General features: G+C 37.9%; 1 long non-coding RNA gene across 2 annotated transcripts in view; it reads left to right on the top strand.

Annotated features, from left to right (window-relative positions):
* Positions 1-18,137, top strand: part of LOC138919852 (uncharacterized) — a 224,250-nt gene that overhangs the window by 86,777 nt on the left and 119,336 nt on the right. Inside the window, exons 2-3 of one of the 2 annotated variants that reach the window (XR_011430402.1) lie at positions 5,819-5,914; positions 8,045-8,143. This is a non-coding gene — a long non-coding RNA (uncharacterized lncRNA). Of the gene's footprint in view, positions 1-5,818; positions 5,924-8,044; positions 8,144-18,137 lie in introns of both variants that reach the window. The other variant, XR_011430401.1, reaches the window with a different exon arrangement.

The following is an 18,137-nucleotide window of genomic DNA, read 5'->3' as shown; positions in this document are numbered from 1 at the left end:
GAAACCCATTGCTTAGGCACAAAGCTAGATTTTTGGCTCCATTGAGGAAAATGTTTGCTGTTCCACTAAGCAAGCAGTGGCCAATACAGTATTCTGGTTCTCTCAGGAGGAGGGATCATGCATAATTCACATGGAGCTTCCCTTTCTAGCAGCAATGAGGTTGGGATGCACTTCTGCTGAACGACTAATTCTAGGAGGACTTTGGTGGGAGTGTTGGATGATGAACTGGTCATGTAATGAAGCTTCCAGTCTCTCCACACTCTTGGAGCTTTTTATATAAGGCTAAATGTCAAGTCAGAAAAATTGTAAAGATTAGTCTTCCTGGCTCAGTGGTAGCCTCCAAAAGCATAAAGATATGGACTCATATCTATTTGATTTTGGGGAAGCTAGCTTCTGTTTTGTCATCCCTCAGCTGAGAGTACAATGCTTACCCTTTTCAAAACTACCCAATAATGAGATTGAATGAGTTCATTAATGAGAAGTGTGGTTTGAAAATACATAATATGGTACGTAAATATTAAGTAAAATTAAGGAGGCAGTACAATCCTCAATAAAGTCCAGATATTAAATTTAAATATAAATCCCTAATTACAATTTTTACATTGAAATACACACACTATTATGCATTCTTAAAGGAACATTGCAATTAAGCATTACAAAATAATATTACAGTATCCAAAATACAAGGTTATGAACCCATGTTCTTAAAAACTGTTACATTATGAATCTGGAACATGATATGTGTCAGAATCATTCAGCTTATAGTAATAGAACAGTAGTGATGTGAAGATTTCATCACAGTTAACCCAGGCAGCGAATATTTTGTTTAAGATCATCGACATGTGGTCAGCTTGAAATAAGAGCTTCTCAGTGGCACGAAAATTGTGGTTTTGTAACGGGTAACACAATCAGGCTAAAATAAGCCTTGCTAAAACAATGTTCTCTAGGGATCCTTGTGCCTGATTTTGTTCATTCTGGACACTGCAATCTTGATTTTAATGGTTAGGGAGGTTCTGCCTGCTCTAAAACAATATTGGAGCATGATGGATTCAAACTGCTTACTTACAGTCCAATAGAAAGTTTATTTCCCGCTTACTTGATTATCAGAAATATATGCAACTGTTATGACACACATTACCAGATTACAACTGAAATATAAACATCCTTCTCTGATTTAAAAATTAAAACTGGTAGAGGCCCCACTTTCCAGATTAGGAGGAAGTCTAACATCTTTCTAGAGAAATTCTCTCGCTGCCTGAATTGTGGAGGTAGTGCAGAGACCTGTTCAAGACGTTGCAGCTTCCCAGTTCCGTGCAGAGACTAGCTGGAGAATTTATTCGGTGCACAAGGGAGACCAGGTGTTTGCCTGTTTGCACTCTTATTACTACCATAACGTGTCTCTCCCGCAAGCTGTCCCCATGCTGTCCAGAGTGGGCACAACACGTGTAGGCTGGCACAGATCCTGCCTGCCTGGAAGGTGGAGGGGCTCATGCTTGGACTTCTCAGGTCAGGTTCACTGGTTAATATTCACATGGTCAGACATTTTCCCTGAGCACTGGTTCTTAGCCAGGATGGCCCATCCAGCCTGGGCATCCAGCCACAGCTGCTCATTTTCCCAGAACCAGCCCTGGTGCGTGACTTGAGTCACCAACCCCGATCTCCCCTCCGTCACGCTAAAGTTCCCTTTGCCTTGATCTCCTTTCCTGCCACCATGGTTGGGGCAATCTCAGTCTATCAGAGAGGGTTCTCATTTTCAACGATATATTATTAAATCCTGTTCTTGGTTCAGGAGCAATAACAAAAACCTCAGCTTTTTACAAAAACTTGAATTTTCCATTTATAAATCTAATTTTTTAAGCATCGAGGAAAGATATTACCCTTGAATATTTTTATCTGCTTGATTCCATTAGGAAGATTTTGAGGGATCAGTGGGAGTGAGATCACGAGGTGCAGTTTCTCAACATATAAGAAAAGCCACAATCACTTTAATCATTAATTATATGATTTTCTAAAGGTAGAAAAAGAAAAGATTCTGTTTTACAATGACAGAAGCCCTGGAAATCTCATCTAAAGAACTGGAAATAACTTGTCAGTATTTTTTTTTCTTTCTGCTCTAAATTCTTTTTTAGTAACAGTGGAAGCAATTTGAAATGAAATACAACACTTAAAGTAAATGAAACGGAAGTGAATGCCAGCCGTAAATGGCAAAAAGAAATACAGTTCAGTGTGTTCTCCAGAAATCTTGTCTTTTGGGACTGAATGTCAAAAGTTTAATTCTTATTCTTATTTTTGAAATTTTGCTGTCATGAAGCTACCCAGTGATATTAAAATTAGTTCTATTATATTATGTCCATTTGTTCTCTTAATAGAATAAGTTTGGCCTCAAATACACCTGAACCTAGAACAAATCTGTTAATTTCTTTGAGATATTTTCTTTTTCCTTAGATTTAAAGTGGAAAAAAAATGATACTTGTATTTTATTTGTGAGGATCAAAGATAAAGCATCTGATACTAGACCTTTCTTATGTGGTAGGTAATTAATACACAGTAGCAACTATGATTATTAAATCTGATATTAGTGTAATAATTTGTTTTAGTCTTTCAGGCATTAGTTATTTCTAACACCTTTGTGATAAATGCTTCTAAATAGAGTTTTTAAGTTCAAGTGTTTAAAGTTGTTAGAAACAAAGACATTTAACAATAATATCGTCATAATCAAAATGGAAAATAAAGCCACTGAGCAATAAATGCAGATGTTCTCAGTCTATGTGATCCCGACATAGACTGGAGTGTGAATTGAGGTGGAATCGGTTTGGGAATCAGAGTTTATAATGAAGCTAAGGAGTTCATCATAGAGAAAGGTTGAAGTAGACACACTTTGCTAGGAGAAGCGTTCACAATTAGGAAGAAGTTGGGTGCCTCATATCTTCTTCAGTTTCTGTGTTTCTTCCAAATCTCTATTGCCTGCCTTCTACACCACTCCTTGTATCTTCTTTTTGTAGCTAAACTTAGACACTTTTCCTTGGAGCCCATCTTCCCATCAATTGTGCTGTCTGTCTAATGGACTTCCATCAAACCTCCTCTATTGAGTATTTTAATGACGATTTAACAAAGATTTATTTGACACTTCTGTATAAACGTTATTTAGAATCCCAGGAATACATGCATAAATAAAATTTGGTCCCTGCTCTCAAAGAAATTGATCTGTTTTGAGAGACATCAAGCAAACAAATGATCTTACCATAATAATATAATTTCATAATAACCTAATCTCTTAGAGTGGCATGGATTGAGGGGGGGAAAGAAAGAAAATGTTTCTTGGAGGAAGGTGAAGCTATGCTCAGTCTTTATGAATGAAAAAGTTTACAAGAAGAGCAAATGTAGGGCTGAAATTCCTAGAATAGCAGATAGCATGAAGAAAATTGCAGAAATTTGGGTGATGTGTGTGGAAAACTGAAAATAGATTGTGAAGGACAGGGTTGAGGGCAGCAGGAGATAAAGCTGGAAAGGTGCACAGGTGCTAAATGAGGAGGATCTTGTGTATAAGCTAAAGTGCTTAGATTCCATCTCAAAGACAATAGGAAGCCCTTGGAAGGACAGGTTCAGTGAGCAATGACATGTCATTTAGAAATCATAAATACTGAGGGGCAGTCACTTACAATACAAGCCAACTCTGACCTACACTTAAGATTTTGAGAGTTCAGAAAGACCTTGAAAAATATAGAAAAAAGTGTTCAATGTCTGGATTAACTCCATCATATGCATCCCATTTCTTTCACTCAAGCCCAATATCCCCTGAGAAAAATCCAGAGGAAACATCCTTCACAAAGGATTTGAAAAATATAATATTGAAGAAAAGACTATTATTTAGAACAGTACTTTATTCAGTTTTCTGTAAGCTAGAAGTAATGGTAGAATACAAATAAATGGGCTTTTAGCTAGGTTTCTCCCAAAAAGTAGAGCCTATAGCAAAAGTTGCTATTAGGGAACGCAAAACCAGAAAAGCATGGTGAGGCAGAGAATGAGGGAGAAGAAATATCAGGGTGTGACAACAAATTGGCCACTGTTTGGTATTAAGTAAAACTGACCACTGGATCTTGTGGGTGTGTCTTACGACCCACACCTTGGGACAGTCTAACTAGGAGGATGAAGGGAGAAGAATTTATCCATCAACTACTGTCTCCCTTGCACTCCTTCCTTTTGTGTTTGAAGTCCTCAACCATCTCATCTGACATTCCACAGGGAAGCCTTTGAGCAGGAAATGAGTCAGATGTGGTGATGTTGGCATGAGGTAAAACCCTGTTGGGCTATACTAACATGAAGTTAGTCAGAGCCCATAAAGACTGTGTCACTTCTCTTGTGGCTGGTGGAGATGGCTGTGGTCAATAGCCCTGGAGACAGCTGAGGCTGAGAAGAATCTGTGGACTCCGATATGGGTACCCTGTGGTCAATGGGGATGAGGCAATCACAGTGTGGCAGAGATGGGTAGGAGCACATTTGCCATCAAGGGCTAAGTGGGTGTAATTTTCATAACAAAAGGAGGGACTGGCATTACATCTCTGACATTTGTATAGTCTGCTGAGCTCTTTCACATTGGCTAATTGATGGTGAGATATCTAAGCATGATACTGATGGTCAACCCATGATGCTCTTTCTTGAGTTGTTTTAATACAAGAATTACAACTCTCATGAATAAAGATTGGCTTGAGCAAACATGATTAGATTATATGCCCCTCCTCTCAGTATAAGATAAAGCCTCAGTGCATTTATAGACATAGAACCTTTTGAAGGAAGAGAACAATTGAGTTTCCTTAGGGAAGGATTCTGTAAGAGGATGAAATATCCAGAAAACCTTCTCCTTAGTCTTCCCTATACGACTTGTGGTCATTTGTACAGAGGATATGTAGTGGTGAAGGGAAAACATCCAGGCTTTTCAGGAGAGATTGGTGTTGGCTCTGAAGTAACTCTAATTTCTTAGGACTCAGAACATCAGGAGATCAGTGGTGTTTTGACTGGTGTCCAAACTAAGAAATGCCAACTGGGACTCTGAGTGCATCCATGGTCATCTTCCCGGGTGTACAATATTGGTGGCAGATGCCCTTCACACCAAGAAGAATCCCCACAATGATCAAAATTTCAATTACTCTCTGGTGAATTCTCTAAACTCTCTTCTCTCATCTGTTATCTAGAAAGCTGTGCCACATGCATTCCCACTGTCATCATGGAGGAACCCAGCCACCTGCCTTCCCAGAGTCTGTATCCATGGAACAGGTCATCTATTAAAGAAAACACACGCACACATACACACACAATCGGACTGATGCCAATATGAATTAGCCTTCAATCCTTTATTTCTTTGGACAGTTTGCTTTCACACCTCTCACAGCAACAACTTCAAGTCTTTTCTGCTCTTCTCAAAGCTCTAATAGCCCATTTCAACCTCTACATTCTGGAAAGAGAGCCTTGCCTCCTGCTTGAATGATTAAATAAAAAACATCATACGGGAATTCCCTCAATTTCCCCACTAGAAATATGAAAGTGAAAGTGTGTCTAAACTTACACTTCTCTTTTCCTTTTATATCACAATGCAAGAAGTGTCTCTCCATGTTTCAAAGGCTAGTTTTTCCATGTATGCTCTGGATTCTAATTCCTGGGAAGTTTACATTCCTGGGTATCCCTCTTTTTCACGTGTCCTCTACTCTACTTTTTTTCCCTCTCAGGCTCTGCTTTAGTCTCTTGTAGTATAGGAATACTTCCCTGGGCTCAGTATTCTCCTTGGTCTGTGCTATCTATGACCCCTCTCTCCTTCTCTTCACAGTTACAAGTCTGTGAAGAGATTTTCATAAGAGGCAAGAGATGCAAACATTTGAAAGAAGGAAAAAGGAAGATGTAAACCCAACTTCCCAACCCAAAGGTATATGAGGTAGGAGGAAATGAACGGCTAGACTTGAGGACATGTCAAGGGAAGAAGAGTCCTCAGCAGAGAGCCAAGTTTCAGTTAAGTCAAAACATGGGGTTAACATTCAGGAAACAGGCTAAGAATTTAATGGAGATTTTTTTACCCTTCAGGAGAAATTTTAGTGGACACAATGTTTAGCGGATGGGAAGAAACTGAGAAAGAGAGAGAGAATGAGAGGACAGGAGATGAATTTGTTTTAGGTCAAGGGAGCACAGTGAGTTATGGGGATGAGATTGGTAGAATAGTGTTTCCTGATGATAAAATTCAATTGTTCTCAGGTAAAAACACATATTCCCAGTTTTCACCCAAGATCTGATCCCCAGAACTAGGAAGTGAATTTTTAACAATACTGTGGGTGATTTTTATAATGGGAAAATATGATAAGTGTAGCCTTGGAGGTTGTGTGTATGTGTATTTGTGTATATGTGTGTTTATGTGCATAGGTGCTGGTATTTTGGACACTAGCTATTAAACAGAGATGAGGAACTTGGAGAAGCTGATTTCTAACAGTTTCTTCGAGTTTCATGGATCCTTGGGCCACACAGAATCACCTGTGGCTTGGGCAGTTGATGGTTAGTCCTCCAGGCATGGTCCCTCAGACGTTCCTTTTGGTTTTCAAGCTGGTATTTGTCGTTGGTGCAGGAGAAATGGGCACAATGAGGCAAGTGAGCATGAGCTTCTAATCGTATCATGACAGTGATTAAAGGTCTGGAGCCTCAGAGGCTCACAGAAGTTTCAGTCCAGCAGTGGTGTTCTCAGGGAGTATCTAGGTTGACCTTCTTGGCTCAGCTGAGTATGAGGCTTTTATGATGTTCATCCAAAACTTTGTTATAAGGCTAAATTAGGGCAGTGGTGATAGGAAAGATGAAGGACAGAGTCAAGAAATATTTGAGAGGAGCTTGTGATTGACTATAAGGGAGAGACAGAAAGACACAGCAGTTTTCTGCCTGGGAGACTAGGTAACTAGTAACACCATTGACTGAGACAGAAAATATAGGACAAGGGGCAGGTTTGCCAGGGTAAGAGAGATCAATTTTGGATGCCTTGAGTTCGAGATGCCTATATTGCTTTCATATGAAGATGTTCAATGATATATATTTCTGGAACTCAGTAGAAAGGCATGGGTGGAAGATTTGGATTCCAGAGTGTGATAGTTAATTTTATGTGTCAACTTGGCTGGGCCACGGTGCCCAGATATTTGATCAAATATTATTCTTGATGTTTCTGTGAAGATGTTTTTCGGATGAAATTAACACTTAGCTTGGTGGACTTCGAGTAAAGCAGGTTACCCTTCATATCATGGATGGGCCTCATTCAATCAATAAAGGCCTGCATAGAACAAAAGGCTTCCCTCCTTTCAGAAAGAAGTTCTGCCAGCAGATTGCCTTCAGACTCAAATTTCAACTCTTTCCTGGATCTCCAGCCTGTAGATTTTCTACTTGAACCTCCATAATCACATTATCTAGTTCTCTCTCTCTCTCTCTCTCTACACACACGCACACACACACACACACACACTCACACACACACACATCCTGTTGGATCTGTTTATCTGAAGAACCCTGACTAATGCACATTGTAATCAGCACATAGGAGGTCTTAAGTAAGGGTCTTGAGATAGAAGACATTGCCTTGAGAAGAAGAGTGACTTGAGAAGAGAAATGGGCTGAGAATAGAATTACAGGGGCAACAGCAATGTTTAAATGGTGAACGATGTAAGAGCAGGACATGAAGAAATACAAGGGTTGGTCAGGAAGACATGAAGAGTGTCACAGGAGTGAATTGAGCAAACTAGTAGACCAGAGAGTGTAAGGACAAAGGGAGTGGTGAACAGTGTTAAACATGGCAGATAGGATTGAAATGTGGTCTTATGGTTTGGCAATTAGAAAGTCCTCAGTTATCTCAGCAAGAGCAGTTTTGGGATGCAGAACCTTGTTTTCAGTCTGGAAAGGAATCAGTTGAGAAGTGAGAAACCAAAGACTTTTCTTTGGAGATTAGAAATGAAAAGGGAAAGAGAGAGTGCAGTAGCTAAAGAGGAAAGGAGAAAAGTATTCACAATTTCTTTTTGTTTTTGTTTTATTTTAGGTCTAAGACACCTTAAGTTGGAGGAACTTCTCCAAAGAAAGGGAGAATGAGTCTTTGAGCAGAAAGGAAGGATGCTGGTTCCTCAGGGACATGACACAGGTGGGATTAAGAGTACCGGCGCTGATCTTGAATATGAGGAGACACATAATCACTTTGGAAACTGGAAGAATGCCTAGAAGTGTAGGCCAGAAGTAAAGATGTAGGCATGGGAGGTATAATGACAAAAGAAATTATATAAGTCAATCTTCAAACGAGAAAGATGTTGTAAGAGCTAGTATGGGGGAATTCATACAGCGACAAAGTTTAAAACTGAAACATGGATGGACCTCAAGGTCATTACGCTAGGTGAAATTAGTCAAAGAAATGGATGAAGGGGGTCAAAATGTACAAACTTTCTGTTACAAAATAAAAATCATGGGGATGTAATGGACAGCATGGTGACTTAGTTAACTATACTGTATTGCATATTTGAAAGTTTCTAGGAGAATAGATCTTTATTTGTTTTTAAAGGATTGGCACCTGAGCTAGCAACTGTTGCCAATCTTTTTTCTTCTCCTCCTTCTTATTCTCCTTCTTGTTCTTCTTCTCCCCAAACCCCCCCAGTACATGTTTGTATGTTCTAGTTGTAGCTCCTTCTGGTTGTGCTATGTGGAACATCGCCTCAGCAAGGCTTGATGAGTGGTGCTAGGTCTGTGCCTGGGATCAGAACCGGCAAAACCCTGGGCCACCAAAGCAAAGCACATGAACCTAACCACTCTACGATGGGGCCGGCCCTGAGAGTAGCTTTTAAAAGTTCTCATCATAGTAAAAAAAAAAAATTTCGTACCTATGTAAGGTGATAGAAATTAACTAGACTGATTGTGGTGATCATTTTGCAAAGTACACAAACATCAAATCATTATGTTGTACACCTGAAACTGATATAAAGTTTTATGTCAATTTTACCTTGATAAAAATTTAATTTAATTTAAAAAAAAAATAAATAAAACTCTTGCTTAGTAAAGCGGATTGGTTAAAGTTGAGAAAATAATTAATAAGTTATAGTAAGGGTAATATTAGCAGATTAAAATCTATACTAGAGTCGTACCTTTTTCTGAAGAGTACTTGGTAGCCTAAACTCAGGAGTGGCTTTACTCTTGCATTGTTCAACCACGGTTGTAGCACAGATGAAGTCAGGTGAGGTTTTTTCGTGGGGAGAAACTAAGGTAATCATCAATGGGGTATGGGCTGAGTGGGGAATGAGGTGATGACAGAAGGGAGCTAGTAGAAGGGATAAAACAGAATGATAAATTTAAGAATCTCTCTCCCTCTCTTTTAAATCCAAACCATATTCTTAAGGCAGGCATTTTCCCTTTCATGGCTTGAAGAATTATCCAAAAATCTACTACTGTTACTTGCTAATTGACTCCGAGAATTATTCCAGGTGGCTACAGCTCTCACCATCTGCTTTGAACCCTCTCTCCAGTCTGCTCTCCCGAATTTCTCTGCCTTTGGCATCATTGCTTGGACGCTTTCTCTCCGCCTGGCCCCAGCAGATTGATTACCTATTTGGACAGTCTTCTGTTCTTTGGACAATCGCCGTGACATGTGCTGCTTCTCAAATTACCCTAATGGCAACTGTGACCAGCAGTGAGTGGGGGCCCGTCTTCCAACAAAGCTCCCAGGACTCTCACTGTGCCTGCTTGAGGAGGGGTGTTGAGAGTTCACGGTGTGTTCTTATGTTAAGCAAATTTTGTGTTCAAATTTCTTAGGAAAACTGAGACATGATTAATACATTGGGGATATTTTATAATACCCAGGACCATATAAGGATAAAGTATGAATGCTAGAGGGTTATAGATATTAAGCATTTATGGTGCTCAATTATCAACATAGTTATTTGGTGATGTGAAAATGTAGCTCCTCTCAGAAGATAACTTGCTGAGGTTTAATCTCTCATATTTTACGAAGAATCAGGCCATTATCCTGAGCTTTCCTATTTATTGAATCACCATTGTGCCTTCTGTAGTGTAGGATCATGCCTGGTTAGAATCATCATTATTTTGGGAATCTATTTTTTGGGAGTAAATTTGAAAGTAGGAAACAATTTAGCTTTAACTGCTGGAGTTTCTTAGAGGGACTAGCAGCAGACCTGGTTTTGCCCAATTTTCAGGGAAAATAACTGATTTGTCTTACCAGATCTTCCATCCAATACAGAAATTCCATGAACATGTTAGTGTTGACAATGTGTGTAATGAATACTGAGGATACCATATTTCATTTATCACAGATGTTTGAATAAACATTATTTTATGATGAAGCAGTACAGCACTTAGAATCAGAAACATCTGGAATCTGTTTCTTCCTCTGTCAATAACTCATACTGTCACCTTGAGAAATTATTTCCTTTTCAGGCCTTCAGTTTCTATGTCTGTAAATTTGGTCTATTGCTCTCTTTCTTACAGTAGACATAATCATTTTCATTAAAATATAGCCTAAAGTTATAAAATTGACTTTATTTTAGTTTCACAATACTGTTAAATATACACAAAATTTACATAGTGATTTTTCTCTTGTAGCTGTTTCAATGATGTTTAAACAAAGAGAAACTTTTGGTAGAGTAGCTACATGCATGCCAACACTTCTATTTTAAAGTGCTTTCCGGCCTTTGTTTTATGTGTAAAAAGGGATAAAAATTCTATGCGTTACCAGCATGTAGTAGACGCAAATAACAAAACAAACTCCAGTGCTATCAACACTTATGGAAAAAATGAGGGTTGAACATATCAGAAATTCTCAAACTGTATTCTTTCAAATTCCATTCTTACGTGGTCATGGCCTCATGGATGAGAGACCCTCTTTCATTAAGGCACCATTGTTGTTGCACTCTATTTTAAGACAAATTAATTTAACATCTATTTATTTACATTTCATCAGTATCATTAGAAGAATGATACCCACAGAAAGAATCACTCAGCTGTTGCAAAATCATTTTCTTCAGTTAAAACGCTTGCATGTTTATTTTTGGAAAGTTATCTTATTATTAGATGGAATAATATCATTTCCCTTCTCAAATTGCTTTATCCAGGATGAATATTTTCTAATAAAACACCGGTCTTTACTATATTCATCCCAGTAGCTTCCGAAGTTCTTTTAGGTATAGTGATATTTCTATTCTTGCTGTTAGGATACAGATAAACTCTCTGTTTTAAATCATCAAGCAAATTATGTCTTTGGTTGCTAAAGAAAAAATATAGCTTAGTGCTTTTCAAAATTTAAATATTTGACTGTACAAGGCAAACACACTCTTCTATGAAAAATGACAGTGTACTCATTATCAATTTCTTCATAATAATTAAAGATAGGTAACATTTTGCAGCTTCAAAGAAGTTTATTGCACCCACAATAGTGGTCAAGGAGTCCTTCAATTTTGAAGGAAAAACTTTCCAGAAGATATATAAAACTTCAGCATACACCAGGTGATTCTGGCTTGTGATTCATCTTCCTTTAAGTGGGCAACATATCGCACATATTTTTTTTTCTTGCCTTATCATCTCATCAGTAGAGCTATGTAGAACTAACTAAGTAGAACTAAGTTTTGCTATATGATTCCATAAGAAATCTCCGACAGGAGAAGGTATAAAAGTAACTGCAGTGGTTCACAGAATTATAACTCTTCTATGACCCTTACCAAACAAATATAAAGACTGACTTTAATCCCAGCACCAAAAGATCTGTGAAGATGAGTGCCTGTTATAAGAGGACCAATATTGGTCTCCCATTCTATGAGAGAATTTGTCTGTCACAAGTTCCAGACTAGATCTGGTAATTAGAGCAGGAAAATCATTATGTTCCTTTTTGCATTTGACTCCAATAGTATTTTTTTAAAAAATTTCCAATGCATAAGAATCACTTATTTTTTTATCTATGGTACACAGCTTCCTGTTCTTGACACATAAATAGGCATCTTGTTAGAATACTTTGTGTTGGAATAAGAAATTAAAATGTTAACTTTTCTTTTTTCTTCAGTATTTCCTCTTTACTTCCTCCTATTACTTATATTATAAAACATAATATGCCTCAGGGAAGCTAAGATATTACAGAAGACACCTAGAAGACTTTGAGTTTCAAACATCTAGGGCCTGACAGGACTCAAGATATAGAGAGAACATGATGAATCTGAATGTCAAGACGAAGGTTTCTCAGGTCAGTAGAAGGGAAATAAAGAGAGTTGAAGGAGAAATGAGGATATCTGAAAAGATGATGAGTCTTTCAGCAGGATCCCTGTACCCTAAATACAACTCCATGGGTCTAGGTCCAATGGGCAAAGATCCTGGAAGGACCTCAAGATGAGTTTGGAGGAGCCGTGTCCTTAGCCAGGATCCCCAAAGACTGCCAGTTAGGCAGACAGATCTCAGAGTAGAAATGGCTGCAAGGTGTTGCCGAATATTCTTGAAGAGTGTTTCGTAGTTCAGTGTGAATTGTGAGCAGAGAGATGAATCCCTATGTTCCAGAGAGGGGCACAGAAAGAGGAAAGGAGTCGTGCTGAATCTAGACACCTGAAGGAGGAAATGAGCAACAAAGAGTGACCTCTATGGGCAGATGAACTGGAGGGCATCAGGACAGATGGTGGCTACAAACAAGAAATACCACCTCCCCACCTCAAAAGAAACACCTTACCAATAAATAGGCAATCCTAAACAAAAACTCCTGGAAATGGGAGACCAACACAAATTGACCTAGATTATTATTGTATTCCACTCAGAAGTCTGAAATAGGAATTAGGGTGAGTTGTAAAAAAAAAAAATAGCTTTTTTTCATATCCTATTCACTACAATAATCACATTTCCTCCATATTTCTAAGAATGCTTGTATCGCTGAGAATGATTGAAAACAATAGCTAGGACCCAAAATAGCCAAAACCATATTGAAATACAAAAACAAATTTTGAGGACTCATGCTTCCTGATATCAAAACTTACTACAAAGATGTGATAATCAAGACGGTGCAATATTGGCAAAAGAATAAATATATAGATCAACGGAGCAGAATTTAGAGTCCTGAAAAAAACCCCTACGTTTTTAGTCAAACGATTTTGGACAAATGTTTCAAGACAATTCTGTGTGGGAAAGATAGAAAGAATGTTGCTGAGATAACTGAATAATCCACATGCAGAAGAATGAAGTTGGAGTCCTTCCTCATGTGTTACACACAAGTTAACTCAAAATGGATCATAGACCTAAACATTAAGAGCTAAAACTATAAAACTCTTAGAAGAAGACTCTAAGAAGAAAATGGCTTAGATGAAAGAGTAAATCTTTGTGCCTTGGATTAGGTAAGAATGTCTTGTTTTTAGCTATGACACCAAAAGCACAAAAAACAGAAAAAACTAGATTAATTGGACTTCATCAAAATTTAAAACTTTGTACCTCAAAAGACACCATCCATAAATTGAAAGTCCAGACAAAACATAGAATAGGAGAAAATATTTGCAAATCATTTATCTATTAAGAAACTTTTATACGGACTATATAAAGAACTCTCTCAACTCACCAACAAAAAGACAAACAAACCAATAAAAAATGGACGAAAGATTTAAATACAATTTTCTCCATAGAAGATATATAATTGGCCAACACGTATATGAAAAGATGCTCATTATTAGTCACTAGGGAAACACAAATTAAAACTACAGTGTGAGACCATTTCACATCACTAGGATGACTAAAATTAAAAGGATAGAAAAATAACAAATGTTGGCAAGAATGTGGAGAAATTGGACTCCTTATATACTGTTGATGAAATTTTAAAATTGTGTGCCACTTTGGAAAACATTTTTGGCAGTTTTTCAAATGTTAAACATAGAGTTCCCACATGACCCAGCAATTCCACTCCTATGTATACATCCAAGAGCGGTGAGAACATATGTCCACACAAAAACTTGGACATGAATGATCACAGTGGCACTTTCACAATGACTAAAAAGTGGGAACAACTAAAATATCTACCAACTGATGCAATGGGTAGATGAAATCTGATATACTCATATAATGGAATATTATTCAACAATAAAAAGGAATGAAGTGCTGAGATATGTTATAACATGGATAAACATTGAGTATCATTATGCTAAGTGTAAGAAGCTGGTCACATATTAAATGATTCCATTTATTTGAATAATATAGGCAAATCAGTAAAGACAGAAAGTAGATTTGTGGTTCTCAAGGGCAAGAGGGAAGGAGGAATGTGGAGTTGTTACTAATGGTTACTCAATTTCTCCTTTGGGGTGAATAAATATTCTCAAATTAGGTAGTGGTGATGATTGAACAGCTCAGAGAATATACTAAAAAGCACTGAACTGTACATTGTAAAAGAATGCACTTTATGTTTGTGAATTATGTCTCATAAACAACAAGAGACTAGAGTGAAAGCGAAGAAATCTTAAATCATTGTTCATGAATCTGTGGGACAATTATTGTCAGTGACGAGGTAAATTCTCAGAATTCATGGCTAACTTGTACTTTCCGTGGTTATGCGCTGAGAGGAAATTTGAAGTCTTTCTATAGAAGTCTTTGAATGTCCTGGGAAGACAGAGGGTGATTTTCAGAAGGAAGAGAGAATGAGTAAAAACTGACAATTTTTGTTTTTCCAAGTGACAGTTCTGAGAACACTTAAACAAGGAGGTTCGTGGGAGGTGATTTTTTAAGTCTGCATCTTGAAATAGAAATTTCTAAAATAACAGAATCTTTTCTAGGAGAGATTAAAAGACACTAGTGATTGTCTGCCAAACGAGGCAAAATCATCCAAACTAGCATGTCCCTCAGTAGCATTAAGGGTAGTGAATTGTGTACAAGTGGATTGTCCTCCCCTTTCCTTACTTCTCCCGATAGAGTGAGGACCTTATCTATACCCAGCCTTGCTTACTTAGCCATGAAAGCTCTGGATATATGATATATATTTGTATCTGTGTATGCTGGGCTTGGAGTAGAGCTAATGCTATCCAGAGAACCACGGGCTGATGTGCATATGAGTGTTAATATTTTGGAGAAATGGATTCAGATATAGTACCAGTTCCCAAAGATAAACACACTCACACACACACACACACAAATTCCCTTGCAACCATGTGACCATCAGGGGCACAGAATTAGCAAACAAAATTGTCATACTTGGAAAGGTCTTGTGTAAGGAAAAAGTTATATGACATGGCAGTGTTCCTACTTGCACCAATGACTACAAACAACAAAGGAAGATGGATTTTTCAGCAGATATCTCTGTAGACAGAAATGATGGAGACTCAAATTGTTTGCAAACTGCCCCCATGACACACACACACACACACACACACACACACACATCCTTATTCCCTGGAATTATGTGAACTTCTTGGATCTTATATTCATTAAAGGAAAATGTATTGGGTAGGAACTTGAGCAGTCTGAAATTGTTTCCTCTGTATGATGGAATGGATGCTCAAAGTAGATATTAAGATAGATATAGAAATCATAAAGATATACTTGAGTTATGGACTTAGGTTTATTCATTTGTAAAAAGGGCTTCATAAGTGGGACAAGCAAAAATGACTTTGAGATCACAGTCACTACCATTGGCCTCACTGTGTTGATTGCTGTACTGTCCAGACCTGTAGTTAAATGTTTGTTTTGACAAAAACAAGTTTAAGTGTTTGTCTTATGGTATTTGTGCTTCTTCTATGCCCATTACACAAGTGAGTCCCTAAGTGTGGTGTTCCACTTTCATTTCTTTTTTGTGGAAGGAGAAATATCACAATAAAAGCAACATACAAAAAGGTACACAGATGGAATACAGTTTGATGTGTGTTTATAGTAACCATTGTAGTAAAAAAGATTATATGAATCCCCATGATGAAGGGGACCAAGGAAAGTATCACCTGAGAAGATGCAGCAGAAATGATGATGTAAATAAGCCATGGCATCCAAGTCGACGCAAGCGACTCAGCACTGCCTCGTGTGTCGGAGCGCGTGTCCCACTCGTGCTGGACCAAAAGGACCAGAGCTTGTGAGGAGTGCTCACTGGAGTATCAGGTTTACAGGCTGTCATTTCCATCTGCACCCCTGGGAGCTACATGATACTTGGATTAAGAATGATTGGTTTAAAGGAACTCTAAAATCCTTCCTAGTTTGAAAATTTAGTGACTGTATTGCAACTGGGAGGAGTTCTTGTCATTAAGTTGACACTCAAATTTTAACTTCTTGCTAAATCCTTGAATTTTAAATCCTTGCTAGACCAATTTTTATTTTGATAAAAATGACAATATTTTGTTTGCCAAGCTTCGTTTTTTTCCCCTATAAAACTGTTGAGAAACCTTTACATCTATGCTCCAGTTAGAGAAAAGCTTTTTCTTTCATTGACTCTTGCATGTGCCAATGTGACAGCAATAGTTTCATCTAATGGCATGACAACAGTAGTTTCACTAGGATCTTTCAAAAAGCAATGGTGGTGACTCAGATTGTCAAAACCTATGATAAAAACATAAGGAAATCTTGTTAAAATGTTTACCATCAGGGAATTTTCTACTTTAGCTCTCACCATGCAAAGAGCGTAGGTGTCATCACTCCATCCTCAAAACAAGAAAAAGCTGGACAAGCTTAAAATCAGTGGCTTTTCTTGAATTCATTAAAGGACTGAGATTACAGACCAAGTCTACACCCCAATATCTGGAGAGACAGAGGCACTCAGAGAGGCACAGCTGAGATCTGCTTATCTGGAGTAGAAGGTGCTGGAACTACAAACTTGTAGGAACATGAAAATAGTAATTTTTACCAATAGCTGGAAGCTGAGTGTGGATTAGTGTGAATGTGAGAAATTCCTGGCATCCCCAATCTTAGGAGTCTCCTATTCTTTCATGAGATTTACCTCCAGGAACCCTACCAGGTTCCCATGATGAAGAGCTGAGAAAGATTTTTTAGTGGTGCTGGCAGGAGAAGAAGCATAATCATTGTGAAATACACCAAGAACATTCTTCATAACAAAGACCTAGTTTCTAAGGAAAGGACTTTATCAGAGCCTTATCCCAGTTAGTTAGAAGATTGGAGAGGCCACCCCATGGTGTAGTGGTCAAGTTAGGCACGTTCTGCTTTAGTGGCCCAGGTTCATAAGTTTGGATCTAGGGCGCAGACCTACATCACTCATCAGCTATTCTGTGGAGGCAGCCCATATATAAAGTATAGGAAGATTGGCACAGGTGTTGGCTCAGGGCTAATCTTCCTCAGCAAAAAAAATAAGAATAATCATCTACTCTTTGGTCATGTATCCCTGGACTCTGATGTTATTATTATTGTGAGACAGAGAGAGAAAGGAAAAAAGGAAAAGAACTGGTAGATGGAGAAAGTTTTCACGCCTTCAATAAATCCCTGTGGCCATCTACCTAGGTAAAACATTTTCTTAATCCATTTTAAAGGAATTTCTCTGTTTTCCAAGGAGTAGAACAGAGGAGGAAATATTGCTTGTCTGGATATAAAGATTCTCTTGGTATTTACTGAGTGTCTCCATTCCCAGGTCATCAAACAAAGAAGAATAACAAATTTCTTGACTGGATAAACCTATAACAACTAAGAATACGTTTGTTTTAGGAATGTGATTAAATTATTTTTAATAAAGTTCTGCTAACTCTAGGACAAAAATCTTTGCGCAAATTATACATGTTTTTCTTTATGAGAAGAAATGCAAGAACTCATGAAGAGTATTAATTATATAGGGCTAGCTTTTTCCTAATTTTTCAGGATGTTAAAAAAATCTTAACCAGTTAAATCTCCTGGGTCCATGGGCTTAACCAAAAACTGAACAGAGTGAGTGTTTCACTGTCAGCCCAATAACAGCATAATGCATGATGTCTTTTGGTTCTAAGCTTATTTGATGCAGTTATAATTCCATATTACCGTACAATCTCAATTGAACAAAAATGGAAATGAGTTATTTAGGACATTCAGTAGTGACATGAAATCATGTTTTATCCATTATCCTCGATAAACTTTATGTAAAGTGTTCAGGTAGAGGTTTCAAAAAGCCTCTTTTAGAACTATGGTTAACCTTTCTAGAGGAGGAAAGCAAACAATTTCTGTTTGATCCATCAATC

Source organism: Equus caballus, chromosome 21 (genome assembly GCF_041296265.1).
Source record: "Equus caballus isolate H_3958 breed thoroughbred chromosome 21, TB-T2T, whole genome shotgun sequence".
In the NCBI taxonomy this organism is placed as follows: domain Eukaryota; kingdom Metazoa; phylum Chordata; class Mammalia; order Perissodactyla; family Equidae; genus Equus; species Equus caballus.
The sequence above is the reverse complement of the archived record's forward strand: the minus strand, read 5'-3'. Positions and strand labels throughout refer to the sequence as shown.